Below are 17,301 nucleotides of genomic sequence, written 5' to 3'. Positions count from 1 at the left end.
ATGCTTTCAAGAAATAGTACTGATATGCTTTGGTTGACAATAAATGTAGAGAGGACAAAGCCCAGTAGCACATAAAGTGTTTCATGGGCACCATATTTCAGGTAAGGCTGCTGTGCACTCCAGTTATAAGTATTATGTATATATATATATATAAAATGTATGGCAACATTTGTAATATGATAAGCTTGGGAACTATCATGGACCTTATCCAGGATTACATCAGCTGAAGGTCTAACTTCAACTTTGTCGTTCCATGTGCTTTTGTTTGAAGGTAATGTCAACTCTTTGACATGAATTTCTACCTGGAGATATTCCTGTCTGCTATAGGAGTATCAGTTTATGCTTCAGAAATTATTTTTCTAAGTGTCTTTGTATTTATTTGCATTTATATGTTTGAAAAGCACCTTATTTGTTAGACTAACTATTTTTCTAGAAAGTTGGAGCTATCCCAACAGTTATCTCTCAATACAAAACCATCTCAAGCACTTAGGAGGATGTTCTTGTATGTACATATATAGGTAGTTGTAAGTTACTGTTTGCAGTAAATCCTGCCAGGCCTTTTGTAAGCATCTGATACCAATTCTTCTTCCTCTGTTTAAACATCAACAAGATCCATGTTGTACTGGAATCAGAGGGAAATGCCTTTTCTCTTAAGGCATCTTCAAGCCTTTTTATTCAATAACATATACAGCTTTTCTTTGGGTCTGCCTAGCCCCAGGTAAAGTTAGTTGCAAGCTGTGAACCTAACTAAGCCATCTTTCTACTGTAGAACAAAAAATATATATATTGATTCACTTCATGTAATAAGCTGACCACTTTGCTTCATACTCTCTTTTCTGCTCTCATAAAGACAATTCAGGAAATATGAAGAAAAAACAAAAACTCTTCTTTCATACTGCCAGTATATGATCTCTGATGCTCTTTATAAGCTCTTTATAAGTGTGACCAGAAAGTTCAGGGTGTCAAAATTGAAATAGCCCATCCAAATAATAAGCATTAGTTTGAGCAGGGTCAGCAAAGTATTTCCCATATATTGCTCTGCAGAGCTTTCTAAAATCATCTTTGACAGTCTGAAAAAGAGTTCATAGAGTAAACCTGCATTGTTGGACCAGTGGAAGAAGCAGATGGAAGCATACTTTTTGATTCTTCCAAACCGACCTCACACTTTTACAAGTTGCTTAAGCTATCATACACATGGCCAAAAGTCTGCTTGTCTTCATGAATCACTGTGAATATCTTTACCATAGCTTATTTACATCTTCCTTTTTCTGCAGGGGGTGTCTATCAATCTTGAAGATAGGACTGAAGCAATTGCTTTCTAATCTATAAAATCTTCAGTGCCGTGTGTTAAGCCAAGAAGTGCTTTGAGGGGCAAGGTAAATAAATTTAAAAAAAAAAAAAAAAAAAAAAAAAAGAAAAGAAATCATAAAGGATAACAGCATTTTCTTTCTTTACTACATCAGGAGAAAGCTGTCAGACTTATGAGGTCTACAAATAGTCTAGGCATTGAAGAAGCACTCAAGGCTGTAACAGAAAACCTAAATGAATGCTTTGCATCAGTATTTGCCAAAGCCTTACTTTACAGGTGACAAGTCTGAAGAATTGTCTATTCTAGTTGTCAAGAGGAGATATTTTTAAAAAAAATACAAACATAAAATGAGCTATAAAAAAAATTGTCAGACTGAAGTGATAAAGCAATTCAGATATGAAACTGCTGACCTACTGCCTGTGGTCTGTAACCTATTTCATAGATCGACTCTGTTACCCAAGGAATAGAATCCATCAGATGTTGTTTAAAAGCATTTAGGGGGTGATCTGGAGAAATACAGACCAATATATCTGTCTATCAGACCAGAAAATTGCTAAGGAAACTATGGCAAGGAATGATATTAACTAAAGCATTGAAAAATATTTTGGGAATAAGTTCTTGATACAGAGACAGCCATGTTGTAATTGCAATTTGGAGCCCATTAGGAAAGAGAAAAATTATTTGAATTTTTGCAACAATTTTGACAAATATTCTCACTAAAGACTTAGCAATGAAATGAGTGGGTAGGAAGTAGCTGAAAATGAGGAACTAAAGGGTAGGGATTTGTGCTCAGTTTTTGTCATGAAGCAAGACTCCCAGTGAATACCCCAAATGTCTGTTCTAGGATCAACACTAGCATAGTCTGAAAAGATCCTGAAAGAGATTGACTAAAGAGAGATGACAATATTGTTCACATAGGGGTATTCAGAATAGTAAAAAGCAAAGCTAATAGCTACAAAACACAAAATGATTTCACAGTATTGACTGGCTGGACTACAAAATTGCAGATGAAAGTCGTTATCAATGAATGTAAAGCATTCAGAGAAGAAAAGTAATTCCAGCTATGCAGATGATACAGTGAACTCTAAATTAACTGTTATTGCTTAGGATAGTTCTCTGAAACAGCCAACTTAGCTGTCAAAATGACAAAGAAAATGTTAGGAGTCATTAGGAGGGAACAGAAGAAAAAAAAAAATAAAGAAAACCAATATCATTATTATGACACTGTAATAACAGATATTTCTCCCACACTTTGAGGGCTACAAATGGTAACCTTCATCTTTTAGAAGATGTTGCGAATCAAAAGGATAATAGAAACTGGCAGAAATGTGATCAGGCAAAGGAGGAGGGATATGGCAAATGTCTAAAGCCATGAGTAATGTGAAGAGGATGTGAAGGAAAACCATTCATGGTTTCTCAGAATGCAGGAATTCGATATTCTTGCTGAGGCAAGCTTAAAACACAAATTGGAAATGCTATTCACACACCACCTAATTCAGTAAGGGAATTCTATGCAGCAGGGTTTTGGAAAGTCAAACAGAAGATGAAATTCCTTAAAGCACGGGTTACTCAAGCCATCAGTAGCATGTCGAGATCATTTTTTTGCTTCTTTGTCCAGTCTCCATATCATTCTCAGCAGCTGCTATTGACCATGAATAGAGATGAAATAATGTACTGGATGGATATTTGGTGTGAGCCCGTAACAGAGTTCTTAGGAAGTTATCTCTATTCTGAGGCAAATCTCCAATAATCATTACCACCTGAGATGAGTTTCCTACAGTGTTCCAACAAAAACAATATCATTATCCATCTAGGACATGCACTTTGGAGATCTACTTATTCTTTCTTCCCTCTTTCCCCAAACTTGATAGCCTGAATTTTAGACATTTTAGAGCAAGCTGTAAAGTTTAGCTGGGTATCATAAGGACATCCTACAATGAAGGGGACTGATATGATTTGTTATCATTTGTTAGATGGAAAACTAAGGGTTTTTTGTTTTTCCTTCCTTTACCCTTTGCATGGAAAATTAAGTTGCATAAGTGGAATTAATGTTATATATCTGCAGTCAGACCATGTAATGTTGCTGCACATCATGAGCCTTATGGTTACGTAGGAGCCAACTCCGGCAAGCTCCTCAGATAGAAAATCTGAGCAAAGACCAGCATCTCCAGCCCCTATCTGGAGGTGATCTCAGCCTTCCCTTTATATGGAGAGCAAGGAGGAAACAAAATTGGATACAAGTCCTTCTGTTAGGAAATAACATGTATTTGGAAAAGAGCTTCTAAGAGAGCAACAAAAATCACCTAACCTGCTCCCCCTTAACCTTACGTCGGGAATGGAATAAAAGTAACAAAATATGAAAAACACTTCAATGTTTTGCTGGAGAATATATGATTCTTTCTGTAGTTCAGTGTGTAGATAGTACTGAGTATACAAGAGACAGTCACTGAGTAATGCAGAGAAATCAAACTACTGACAAAGTCCTATTTCTTCAGGGTGCTGTATGTGTCTGAATTCTCTGCAAAAGAAGAAAGACTATTAAACCAATTAAAGAGTGTATCAACATGCTTATGCACAAGGGAGCTGAATTAACTTTCTACTGTCAATGTTAATTCTCATATTTCCTAAATTTGGATTGCTTTGCAACCTTAAGTTGTTCCCTAACCACGTTTCCTGATGTTCAATTTAAATAGAACAAGCTGAATAAAAACACACAGCTCTCTCAGTCTGTCTGCAGTATTTCTCTTTTTTATTATTGTTATTATTAAATTGAAGAGGTTAACAGTGTTTCAACAGAAAACCAAAAAAGTATTCAAAATGTTTTAAAACAGCCCAAACTCTACTTCAGTCACCACTTGCACAATCATGTCTTTACGGTGGCAGCAGATTTCCAGGTACAGTTATTCATTCTTTGTTTGGAAATGATTGTCTTTACTAAGGGATAGTCAAGGTCCTTAGCCCATGATTCTTTTCCCCCATCTCATTTCCAGGAACTTATGTTCTTTTATTTTGTCTTTCTAACTATGGACACATTTGTTCCTTTCAGGAGTGCTAATAAAATTAAATTGTAGCAGGGGGGAATAAATGGATAATTCAGAGAAAACCCACTACCAACAATTATCCCAGCCACAGTGAAGCCCAGAATATCTTTCAACAGGCAAACACAATAAACTTCCTATTTATAAATTTAACAATCCTTTTTTAACCAGTGGCAAAGTAGAATCTCAGCAGGACATTTAGACAGTAGTATATCCAGATGGATTCTCAGTGTGAAGGGAGTCTGAAATACACACACCAACATAATAAAACCAGGGTTTCAGGCTTGCAGTGCAGTGGCATAGGGACTGTGAGTAAATTTATTTCACAAGAAGCTGATTTCTTGTGCTAATGGGAAAATGTAGATCTTTTGCCTTGCTCTGTATGTGGTAGGTCATAGATACGGTAGGATTATAAAGGAAATAGATCTGTGTGCCACAGTCCCTGACAGCACTGTGTTGCATTTCTTGGCCCGTGCCCTAATTCAGAAGCACAAGCAATCCTTTCTATCAGCCCGTTGATGCTTTAAGTGGCTCACAGCTTGACTGTGTCTCACAGCCCCCCAGGGGAAAGCAAACTTGTCAATAATTCCTAAGCACCTTAAACAAAATATGCAAATGCAGTAATTCCTATAAAGAACAGAGATGGGGGAAGGGACAAAACTTCCAAAGAAAGGAGATGCAGTTAGGGGATTTTGAGGGGGGAAAGCGGGGGGGGGGGGGGGGGAAGGAAGAAATAGTATGAAGAAATCTGACTGCAAACAACTCACAAATCAAAAAGGAAAATAAAAGTAGGCACAGGAGAGTAAAGGTGATTTGTGTCAAAAGCAAAATATGTTAGGCAGTTCTAGGATTTGGTATCCTGTTACACACACATGGCAGGAAAACAGATTTCAGGCAGGATTTTGTAGAATGGGGCAGGCTGCCTGAAGTAATTTAATAATACATATGACAGAAACTGGCATCCGCTACTGCACCATGCCCTGTACCCTTATGAGGAAGATCTCTGCTCTTTTTCTAAAAGGCTTGTGTCATAGAGTCATGGAATGGAATCATTAAGGTTGGAAGAGAATACTAAGTTCATGCAGTCCAACCATCCACCCATCCCCACCATACCCACTAACTATGGCCCTCGGTGCCACACATACACATATCTCGAACACCTCCATGGGCGGTGACTCCTTCACCTCCCTGTTCAGCCTGTTCCTGTGTTGTCAGAATACAAATACTAACACATATACCACAGATTTCAGAGAAAACCTGGGGGAGGAGATGCAGATCGACAGTGGAATCTGACTTCAGATCGATAGGAAATGGACATCAGAAGTGATTCAATGTGTACTGCATATACCAAGCATACACTTGAATTCTTCTCATCCCTGCACTTGCAGTCTGCTGTAGGATGTTGGCTATGGAAGGGTAGTGTGATGCAAGTGAGAGATGTGCACTTCTGTGTCTGGCATGAAGGGTCGTCACTGGTAGCTGATAAAATAGGCCAATGCTCTGTAGAGTGAAAGGAAGAAGGTAAGAAAAACAGAAGAAAACTCTTTGAAAACTACAGAAAATTTGGCTGGATAAAGAGAAGCTGTGGAAAGCAGTTGGTAGAGACATCCATGATCCTGGAAAATAGAGAAAGAAAGGATGATACTGCTGCATTTACACAGGTGACATGGAATACAGCTTTCATTCATGTGTCATGCCACTTGAAGCCCAGATAGTTGCTGGGTTTAGCCTTATACTCAAAGTTTTCCTTGTCCTTTCAGCTAAAAAATGCTTATACTGCTCAAGAAGTGCCTGAGCACGTCATAGCATATTCTTGATGAAGTTGTCATCCAGCCAGTATCCCAGGAAACAACAGGAAGTAACAGTGTCACTAAAGTCCCTATGGGCTCCATGCTAATCAGCAGTGGGAGGAGAAGTGTTTTTAGCTGTAATGTACATGAGTACATTCAGCAGTGTGTGTATTGACCTAAAATTTCTTCAGAATCACTTAGCAATACAAGAAGGTATTGCATTTTGAGGATGAGCTTAATGATGCATGGTTAATTAACCATGTATTTTTAAGCGAGAAGAAAATGCATATTTGTCCTGGGAAAAACTTGGGATTTTAGATTGCCACTTCTTGGTACAGTGCAGAACTGTACTTGATTATCCACGAGGCCCTTAGGTATGACAGAGTGGCACCTCTCACATTTTCCATAACTGCAGATCTCCCACTGAAACTACTAGATGCAAATATATGCCCCTTTGAAAGCCCCGTGCTGTTGATCTGCTCCTTTACGCTTTGTCAGTGTAACCTGAGACTGGCAGGTGGAGATAAACCAAAGTGTGAGACTTTGTAGATACTCACATCAGCCACCACAAGCTTGTTGCCTTTGTATCTCCAGAAACAGAATCCAGCTGGGCCACATTGCTGCAGAGATACATTTGCACACTTACAGCTACGCACAAATGGAAGAGTACATTTCTTCTCCATCAAACTGCTGTTTTATACCCCAAGATTAACAAAATATCAGGAGAACACCATGTCTTATCAAGATGCTGTTGATGTGCCACAAGAAATTGATATTTTCCAGTCTTTGTATTGTAATGAAGACCACCACTTTCAGCTCAGGGTGACTGGCCAAAGGATGGGATTATGTCCAGTCATACAGAAATAAAGCAGCTGCAGAGCTCCTGGAAACCTGCTAGTGGGGGAAATTTGCCAGAGTAGCTCATTGATCCGTGGCCATATTCCCTGTCTATTTCTGTAAGGTCCCCAGGAAAAGAAGGAAAGATCACAGGTCTCATGAATTATTCAGGTAGGCTGGGTCCAATCCATAGATCACTCGGTGACTACACATGCATACTTGCCATTTTCTTAAAGCACTGCTTTAGGCTTTAATCTGCAAATAACTTGAGTGTGTCTGAAAGTAGCTGCTTATACCAAGTTAGAGAACTCTACAAAGTGTTCTTCTGCAGCAGTACCTTGCTATCAAATGTAAAATTGGAAAGTTCCCAGGTGTGCAGTCTTGAAGCTCATCCTGTAATTCCTTGTAAGAGAAAAGGTATTCACCTATTTATTTGTGGTGGTGAGCTTGTTAATTAAATATGTTCGTGAATGTTATAAAAACAGATTATACTACTCACACCTTTCATTCAACTCAATATAACAAGATGTGGCAAATCATAAATACATTTCATATTAAGACTCGTTCTTTGCATCCAGGTCAAAGGCATTGCTATCTCTTGATTGTTTTCTCAAAGCTGTCTCCTGGTAAGCTTTGCACTGCCCACTCATTGTGTCTAACTGCGGGTATATCTACATTCAAGTGTACTGTAGGGTGCACAATTTAGCCTCAAGTGAGCAATTTACCCAGTAACACCAAAACACAGCTTATTACAGAGCTTTTCTGAGAGCTCTGAATTGTCTTATGTTGTATCGCTGTGTGTACTCGTAAGTCTCAGTATGTGACTGACTAATAACACATGCTTAGTATGAGATGCTTACTATGGGACTGAATCTTCACAACACCTGCATACAGCACATGCTTTCCCAGAAGAGAACTGCAGCACACGTATTTTCTCTACAAAAATAAAATAAAATAAAATAAAATAAAATAAAATAAAATAAAATAAAATAAAATAAAATAAAATAAAATAAAATAAATAAAATAAAAAAAATAAAATAAAATAAAATAAAAAGTATTTCTGCCAGTCATACATTGAAATCAGATTTCCAGAATCCATCAGGGGGATGACTGGGATAGGTGCCCTCATGGTTGAAAAGTGACCCTATTATGCCAGGAGATCGAACAAAGGAAGAGCGCTGGCAGAAAGTAGGACTGTGACCCATATGTTGTCAATTACAGTTCACTTAGCTGAGTCTGTTTATTTCCTTGCTTCTCAGTAGCCAGGTGTAAATGCAAAGGGCAGCAGCATCAAGGACCTTTATCAGACATTGCACAGCTGCAGGTATGGAAAAAGAATAAACCAGCAGTGCCAGAGATGCTTCTCAAAGCACAGGCATGAATAAACAGGTTGTCTTGCCCCTAGAAACAATGCCTGCTGCACATCATACAATACCTTCAAGCCAAATTCTACTTGGTGCCTATAGTGACCAATTTCAGACACAGGGGTGTTTATTTCCTATTCAACCAAAAAGTTACCTTCCAACTCACTTTAAGCCCTAGCTAATGTGTACAAGACAATGCAAAATCAGACCTTCCTTGCCACTTGACTTTCCTGACAATCAGCCTTCAAGAATGTGGGTAAAGAATAATAGTATTTCAGACTTGTTTGTTACATTGTGCTGTGATTTAAAAGATACAAGACCAATTTCTTATCCATTTCAGCTTACCCTGATGTTACTTCAGTGCCTCATGTGCTTCTAATATAGTAGGCTAACCCTGAGAGGAGCTGGGCTTTTTCATTATGCTCCCTGCTTAACTTTGAAGTCCTTAATGAAACTGTTTAACCTGCAAGTCTTAGAAAATGTCCTTGGCTTCCAAGAGAAACACTCATAAAATTAGCCATGTGGCTGAAATGTAGTGGGCAGAGCACAAAATAAACAGATGTGAAATAACAACACAAAAATATTAAAAGGCTGGATCAGATTTGTTGCATTATTTCATTTTCTTTTAAATTGGCTCAGTTCCTCACTGGAACCAGGGCTGCTGGAACACTAGTGGCCCCACGTGAGCTCTGGGATTGCAGCTCCTGACTGCAGTGCCTCTTTTTTTGCTCTACCTGAGAACTGATAGTGCACCAGCAGGGAATTAGGCTGGGGTCACATCCCAGCACAGGGAAGCATTCAGGGAGAGGTGATTTTCTCCCTGCTGAAAGAGTTGGAGGTGAGAAATGAGTGGTGTCCTTACTGAAGCTGAGATGAGGAGGGAGGTATTGGGATTTTACAGACACCATTTCCATACTCCACCCAAGCAGCAGGAAGCAGCTGCTCACTGTTCCCCAAAGCAGAAAGCACTGAAGCCACATGTAGTACTACTAGCAGTGCCCCGTGCAGCACAGCTTAAACTCTCTCTCTGAAGTCAGTTCACCCTCCCTGACTGTTACAGCACACTCACCTCATGGCATTCAACGCTCTCTTTTGGATCATGACCTCCCATTAACACACCAGGTGGTTTTTCAAATGTATAAACCACAAAATATGATTTTTGTTCTCATTTTCCATCCGGCTTTGCTGCACGCTGGAGTGTTCTTTCCCCAGTAACTATCTTTCTTTTTGCTTTCCTTGTAAAACAGCTAAAATATAGGGAGGGAATATAGAGATAACAGACGGAAGACAGATAATGCAGATAGAATACATAGAATATGTTTTCTTATATAAACTATATCTCAACGCATACATTTGCATATTTATATCTCCATCTATATGCATACAAGCATTTTTTCTAGGAGGTGTAGAGCAGAAGCCAAGCTATGAAGCCAGCTGGAAGGCAGAAGGCAGGAGGACGATGCTACAGCCCCCGGACCGCCCAGGCTCTCAGCCGTCAGCTCGCAGCCCCCTGCCCGCTCCCAGCTCTGAGGATGCGACAATCGCAGCGCCACAACGCAGCATCTTCGGAGGGGCGTCACCCCCAGCCCCGACCAATCCGGGAGCTGGGGGAGGGATGCTCGGGGCAGGGATGCGGGGTTGCCAGGCGACAGCAGCGTCCCCGTGTCCCCCCCCTTTTCTCCCCCCGTCCCCCCCCCTCCTTACTCCGAGTCATCCCCCCGAGACAGGGCTGCGCTCCCGCCCGCCGTTAAACAGCCGCGGGCAGCGCATCTCCGCAGCACGGGGACATCGGCCCTTCCAAGGGCTGCGTGCCACCGCCCCGCTCCCGGTAGCGCCGTGAGCGATTAGGCAGCTTCAAAGTTAGAACTGAAAAGGCAGCGTATGAATAAATGATAGGAACAGGGTTCAGCCAACCCCTCCGCGCACGCCCCGAGTGCCGGGAGTGGCAGTCGGCAAATGCCAGCCGGCTCTCCCTCCGTGTCTGTGCAACACTAGGTCTCCTTCTAATTTAGAGCTTTGCACCAACCCCCCCTTTGCCCAGAAAGGAGAGGAGCTCTAGAAAGATGTCAGGCTGCAAAAAGGGACCCCAATTAGCAGCGCTGGTGCCGGGTGCTGCCCGGCCGAGAAGAGGCAAAGTTTCCCGGAGGAACGGGAAGGAGGTGCTCCAGAGAGGAGAAGGGAAGGGGACGATTACTTGGTGATCGCAGTGTTTCCCTCCCGTTGTCCCTCTCTCCTCCTCCCCTCTCCCAGCCTTACCCCCGACCGCCCAGGAGGCCTTGATGAGTTTCCATCGGGATCCGATCCAAAGTAGGGGGGGACGAACGGTGACTGTTCCCAAAGGAAGCAGCTCACACAAGTTTCGGGGGGTGAAACTCCCCGGTGGATGTTGAACAAGCACATCGGGAGGCTCGTGATGACTGGAAGCAGCTGGAGACCTTCGCCGGGACCTACCTTCACTGCACGGTAAGGAGCTAGGTACTGTCATCCCACGTCCTGCTCCCTGCATCTTACATCCTGACCCCTGCATCCCATGCCTCAGATCCCTGCATCCCATCACTCACATCCTGCATCCCAATCCCTGCATCCATTGTCCCTGCGTTCTAAATAGCTGCATCCCAGTCCCTTCATCCTGGGTCCCTGCATCCCACGTCCTTCATCCCAGATCTCTGCTTCTCAGTCCCTGCACTTCGAGTCCCTGTATCCTAGCCCCTGCATCCCAGTCCCTGCCCTCCCAAGGAGATGCAGCCTCTGACCAGGAGACTGCAGGCTGTGCAGCCAGGGAAAAAAAGTTTAGAGTGGCATTTTGAAAAGAGGTTTGATAATGGTATCTGGGGAACAGGAGAAGGTGTGAGGGGTACTTATGGCTGTCATGCTGTGAAGGGGACGTAGGGTGCAGGGGGATCCCAGTACTCCACAAACGGAGGGGGGCATTAAGGGGTTGGCTTGCCCAGGGTAAAGCAGCTGTGTCCAGATGTTGCTCAAAGGTTTCTGCTCACAGGGAGGCAGGATTTGGGAGTGAAGGGAAGATATCTTGCTGTCCTCTACCCTTTCTTAAGCTTTGGTGGAAAGTGCCAAGCCAGCAGCTGGGAGAGCTGTGCTGGTTCCCAGCTGATCTCCCAGATCTGACGCTGGGAGAGAGGTGGGGACCTTAAAGAAACTGGAAAGGCTTTGCTTCTCCAGAGGTGTGTCCACAGCAGGAACCTGGCTTACTCCTGAATCCTAAAATTGGAAGGCTTCAAAAAGAAAGGAGAAAGCAAGGATTATTGTGCCAGTATAAACTCTCCTATATATATATATATATATGCCTGTATATCCATCTGTCCATGTGAGTATGCATCCAGCTGTATGGATATATATGTCTGTTTCTGGAGTTGATTGTGCTTATGTGTGTGCACTGCCTATATTTCTGTGTCTCTGGGCTTCTGTTTGTGTGTATCCATGCTTGTGTGTGCTTAGGTGCATAATTGTGTATACATGTATGGATTCATAGGAATGTATGCTTATTCCTAGGTGATGTTTATCTGTGTGTAGAACCTGTAGGTGTGTGAGTACATATATTTCACCTGTATGTGTGTCAGACATACATAGCTACTGTGATATACATGAGTGGGTGTGAGAAAGAGTATCATGAAAAACTGGGTATCAATATATGCTATTGATATTGTGTCGAACAGGGCTAAGGATTTGCTGATAGTTTTTGAGTTCTTTGTTCATGCCACCTGCTGAAAATGGTTTTAGAGAACTTTTAAAATAATTATTTCAAGTAAAAAAGAAAAAAAAACTCTTGGTAAATTGTGAATCAGAACAGGCTGGGATACAGACTGGTACATATTTCATCTTGCATAAGTATATGTCTCAGGTTGATTAAATATGCACAAAAACAATTTGAAAAGCACATAGTCCACCTGATTAAATGCATATTTTAGGATACTTTTTTTTTTTTGTTTTCTTCAAACACATCTAAATCCTCGTGACTTCTTATGCTGTTCTTTATGTTGATAAATACAAGCCATTACAAGAACTGTACTTCCTTAGGTATACTGGGAATAAATCACACATTAAGCCACTTATATTCACACTTAGGGTAACAGGAAAATTGTGATGTTCCTGTTCACCCTATGGGTGAAATTATTAGCAGTCCCTTTTAATCCTTCTTCATAAATTGGTTACTTAAGGAATGCAAGTTGATTTGTCCTATGTTAGAATAATTTGTATTTTATTTTCTGTAGCTCTTTAGCTTGTTGTTTTCTTTTAAGAATGGGGCTGTGCACTGTTGCTCTCTGTATTTCCAAAGTCTTGCATTACATATAAAATATAAAAACTGCTTTAAAATGGAAAACGCATCAAATGTTCTACCATTCAGTAGCTTTAAAATAAGCAAAATTGCAATGCTATCAAGTACATTACAACAAGAATTTCATCCCTGAGCTGAGACACTTTGGCAATTGCTGTTGATCTTTGGTTACTTGTGCTGATGACCTACTTATAAGCTTCTATGAATAAAGTTAAGCATCTCATCTAAGAGTAAGTTTCTAATTTTGCCATTTAGAAATTGAACCTAAGGCAAGATACAGGAGTAACATTTCCTTCTGGATTCACTTAATGTTTTTGTTCTTATTTAAAGTGTAAGGAAGAAAGGTAGTAAATCAGACCGGAGAGACAAAGGAAAGAAATGCACTAGAAATAGTGGCATCATTCAGCTCAGAGATCTGAATTACACAAGTAGAGCTGAATTTGGAAAGGAAGAAGGTGTAAGGAGACATGCTGACATTTAACAGAGCTAAACAGCCGCTCTGTGAAAATATAATTGTCTCATGGAAGTGTCCCACAGGAGATAAATTATTCTGAAGCTTGCAGAATCCCATGAAGAGTACTGGGACCTGGTTCTACTGGTGGGGTTATTCCATAATCTTTCCTTTAAACATGGTGGGCAAAATTTTATATTAGATAGAGGTTAGGTTAGTAGTGTGATTGGAGAATCAAGCCTAAAGATTTCATGGGGCACAGAATCTTCTCTAGGAGGATGCTGAACCTGCCAATAGCCTCATATAGAACAGACTTCACTCAGTTCAGTTTTTGAAAGCTGTTGCCCAAGCCATATGGAATGTTTATTAGGATTTCTGCCATTTGTTTCTTGTAACTTGTTCCATACTTATTGATCAATTAGTAGACATTTTCCTTTTTGGTAAAATACTAGGTGTCCTGTCAGTCTCTGGGTGCCACAGAACAAAACAGAGATGACTGACACGCTACAGGATCAGAAAGTATTATTTTCATGTTTGAATATGTATAACCTACAGTAAGATACATTCGCTTCCATAAAGATCTTACAATCTTGACCAGCTTTTCTTTCTGCTTGTTAATGCAGCTGACAGCTGTTTTTAAGCAATCAGGAACTTGGTTCAGGTCAAAGAGTTAAAGAGAAGATTGTCTTCTTGCTCCCCACTTTAGTGTGCAGAATAAGGTTGTACTTCACACCTGTATGGGTTGCATTTACAAAGAAATGGTACCACAACCAGATCCAAGGGGTGGGGAGGAGAATGAACATCCATTCTGTCTCTGCACTCAGCGGTTGTGGACGTGGGCTCCAAAACTGGAAGGGAAGAAGTGTAGTATTCAGCTGGTAGTGTCTCCCCATATCTCTGGCTTTGGCCATTGCTGGCTCTTTGAACTCATTAAGGCCAACTTTCAATGCAGTAACCTAGCCCTGAACTGGCAGAAAGATCTGGGACACATTTCTTTTTATGAAGATTCAAATTGGCTTGAAAATCATGAGTTTATCTTAGTAATAGGAGTGAAATGACAAAAAAATAGGAATTTCTCCTTCATACAATGATGCCTGGGAACAGCCTCAGTGGACCTGTCAAATACTTCCACTGAGACAAAAACACGGTTCTTTGTTAGATGTATTTTAACCGCTACAGATTAGTGCAATTGGTTCTTTTTTCAAGTAAGCCCAGAATCCAGCGGGTGACCTAAATGAATTTTCTGGCTTATCTATTGTCCTACAAGGTTTTCTAGCATTTTATTTCAGAAATGTTCATTTTTTAAATTGTACTCCAAGGAATATGCTATCTAGCTGCTTTTCTAAGCAATGCAACAAATGTTCATATGGGTGTAAATCAGTATGAAACTGTCAAAGTGAAAAAGAAGAGCTATACAAAATTATACACAGAAAAAAAAAGAGGGTAAAAAAAAAGGCTGCGTATTGCTTTTATCTTGTATATGTAATATCTTCTTAAATATAAAATGATGTATCTGGGGCTATTATCATGCTACTGTTCGCAGTTCTGCTGAGATTATATGAGCATTTATGTAGTCAGTGATTGTATTGCTTCTTACGGGCTCCTTGTGTAAATCAATAGGTTGCATCAAAAAACTATGCAGTAGCATAGTAGCTTTTCCAAAAGTTCTAAGACTCAGCTTAACCACATGCAATGGTACAGTTTTAACCTCCATTTCTGAAGCAGCCTTGTCTCAGAGAACTTTAAAGTCTAGTATGTGGCTTGACCTTGATAGTGCTTAAGACCTGGAACTTGAAGGTCATTTTCACGGTAATTCCAAAGGAATACAGGATCATGACCAAGTATATGAAAGATATCAAATATGCATCAAGGATGGAGAGTACGGAGAGAATGGATTAGGAACATTTCAGAGATGAAAAGGGAACTTGGGTCAGATTTTGGTGGATGTTGTTAGATCCTAAATGCTCCAATGGGAAGGTGGGTAGAGAAGAAAAAAAATAGAAAGAGCTGTAGGAGACAAAGAGGCAAAATGGGAAAAAATTAAGAGAGTAAAATAGCTTGATATGAAAGAAAAGAAGAGTAAAGATAGGAAAGTTATTCAGAGGACTATTCAAGCTGGGAGAAAAGTAAATGGACCGGTAAGTCAACTGTGGGCTAAGGAGATTTGAAAGTAGGTAAAGGTGATAAAGAAGAAACTCATGCTTATGAGTCTAGAGAGCATCCTGTGACCCAACTAGGAGGGCATACATATTGCTCATTTTATGGAAGTGAATTGCAAAATTAGTATGGCAGAGGATTGCATTCAAGCATATTGATTAAGGAAGGTGACAGCACTGCAGTAGGGGTAGGGTAGACTCATCAAGAAAATGTTGTGGAGGTGACTTTTTTCCCACGGTAATCAGAAGTATGAAGACAAGATAAAGAAGCAAGGTAAAGAGGAGCAAGGTAAAATAATTTTAGAGTCCGTGGTAACCAAGAAGTCTTACAAGATGTCAGCATGCAGTGATTGTAGGTGAATGCACATCAACAAATCAGTATATCCTTGAGAAAAGGAAGGAGGGGAAATTTGTAGCTGTATATGGTCTCAGGGTTAAATCCAAAGATAGTGTTATAAGAACAAAGAAAGTTGAAGCAGGTGGATTGGGTCACTTGGGAAGTCAAGGGAGAAATAGAGTCTTGAGACAAACACAGCAAGCACACATTAGGGAGAATGAAGACAAAAGTTCAGTGGGCAACCACAAGGTCAGTCAATTCATGGATCAGACTATATAAAAAGAATTAGTGTGATAAAAGTAACGTATTCACAGGCAGAATGATGAACAGCATCTTAACTTGATGATCTTTGTAGGTCCCTTCAAACTGAACTATACTAATTATCTTAGACTATCTCCTTGAAGAGCAAGCAGAGAACCAGGCTGAGAAAAGTAGGCAGGGTTTGCAGGTGAGATGCAGTATTTCCCTCATGAAAATGAGAAAGTGTTTGAAGAGAGGAGATGGAGACGAACAAAATAGGGAAGGAATGTGAAAGAGTGGGGAATGAGGTGAAAACAGAAGAAAAGCACAGACAAAGGTGGAAAGCAGAGATTACACAAATAAGAAAGAAAAGAGCAGCAGGGGCACTGGATGATACAGGGAACTGACCTACAACTGGTACAGAAGGGAAGACGAGGTGGCAGGCTAGCTGGGAGGAGGAAGGAACTGAATGGAACCTAAAAACTGAAAAGCCTTTCCTTAGAAGATGATATGTTGGTGGAAAGCAAAGCAAGAAGATGTGCAGGATGTGGTGACTGAGAGCAGAGAACTCATCTGAGAAATACAGTAAGACTTACACGTTAACTTCCATTCCCATGGAAATCTCCACTAACTAGTCAATACTCAAACTGGGGACAATACTTTCTACCCATATGTTGCATTTGGGGAAGTTAACAGCTATTTCATAAACTGCATAATCAGACTCAGTCTCTCTGCTTTTGTGACTGTTTGTCCTCGGAAGCACATGTTGTTAGGCGGACTGAAAGTTTACTTCTGCAGTCTGCGAAGGAGTATGCTGCAGGCAGTTTACTGAGTGTGGGATCTGGCAATGCTGAGACATTTCCCCAGAGTTAGCTTTGTGCAGAGTCTAGAGATATGTGAGCAACAAGAGTCTATCTGATTGTATGGAGCAACCCCATATACTTCTTCCAGCAAAACTGAAGTGTCTGATGACAAATCTAGAATTCAGAGAGGTTGGCGCTATGTGCCTGTCACCAAATACTCTGTGATCAGATCAAAACAATGACCTCTACAGGGACCTATGAATTATGGGGCTATACATAATTTGAAAAGGACTTGGAAATCATAAAACTCCCCTACTTCAAAAGCCAAGAATTATTAACTTCTGCAAATTATGCATTTATATAAATTGCTACTGAAATTTCTGTAAGTGCGAGTTAAATCCGTAGTGATGCTTAGCAGAAATTGAGTGTCCTGCTGTTAGGATCACATAACGCAAAAGATCTGATTTAAAAAATAAATAAATAAATGAAAGGAGAGCAAATTTATAATGTTTCCAGAAGCCGTACAATGATTTTTACGTTTTTTTCCCAGTTTCTCACTGCTTCCATGTATTTTCTTGAGAAGGCAGATAGATAGACAAAATGGTGGGAGTAAAGAGAAACATATATTTTGTGTAGTAAGACACAGAGGGTTCAGTTCTGATTTGTTAACACGCTTGTTTGC

General features: G+C 40.6%; 1 protein-coding gene across 3 annotated transcripts in view; it reads left to right on the top strand.

The window, feature by feature from the left end:
• The first annotated feature begins 10,061 nt into the window (after nt 1-10,061).
• Nucleotides 10,062-17,301, top strand: part of GRM3 (glutamate metabotropic receptor 3) — a 104,845-nt gene continuing 97,605 nt past the window's right edge. For 2 of the 3 annotated variants that reach the window (XM_015875612.2, XM_015875707.2), the window contains exon 1: nt 10,062-10,801. The gene's annotated coding sequence lies outside the window, so the exon portion shown is untranslated. Of the gene's footprint in view, nt 10,802-11,414; nt 11,664-17,301 lie in introns of those variants that run through there. The other variant, XM_015875795.2, reaches the window with a different exon arrangement.

This window comes from Coturnix japonica, chromosome 1, assembly GCF_001577835.2.
Source record: "Coturnix japonica isolate 7356 chromosome 1, Coturnix japonica 2.1, whole genome shotgun sequence".
NCBI classification, from domain to species: Eukaryota; Metazoa; Chordata; class Aves; order Galliformes; family Phasianidae; genus Coturnix; species Coturnix japonica.
This window is presented reverse-complemented; position numbering and strand designations above follow the sequence as displayed.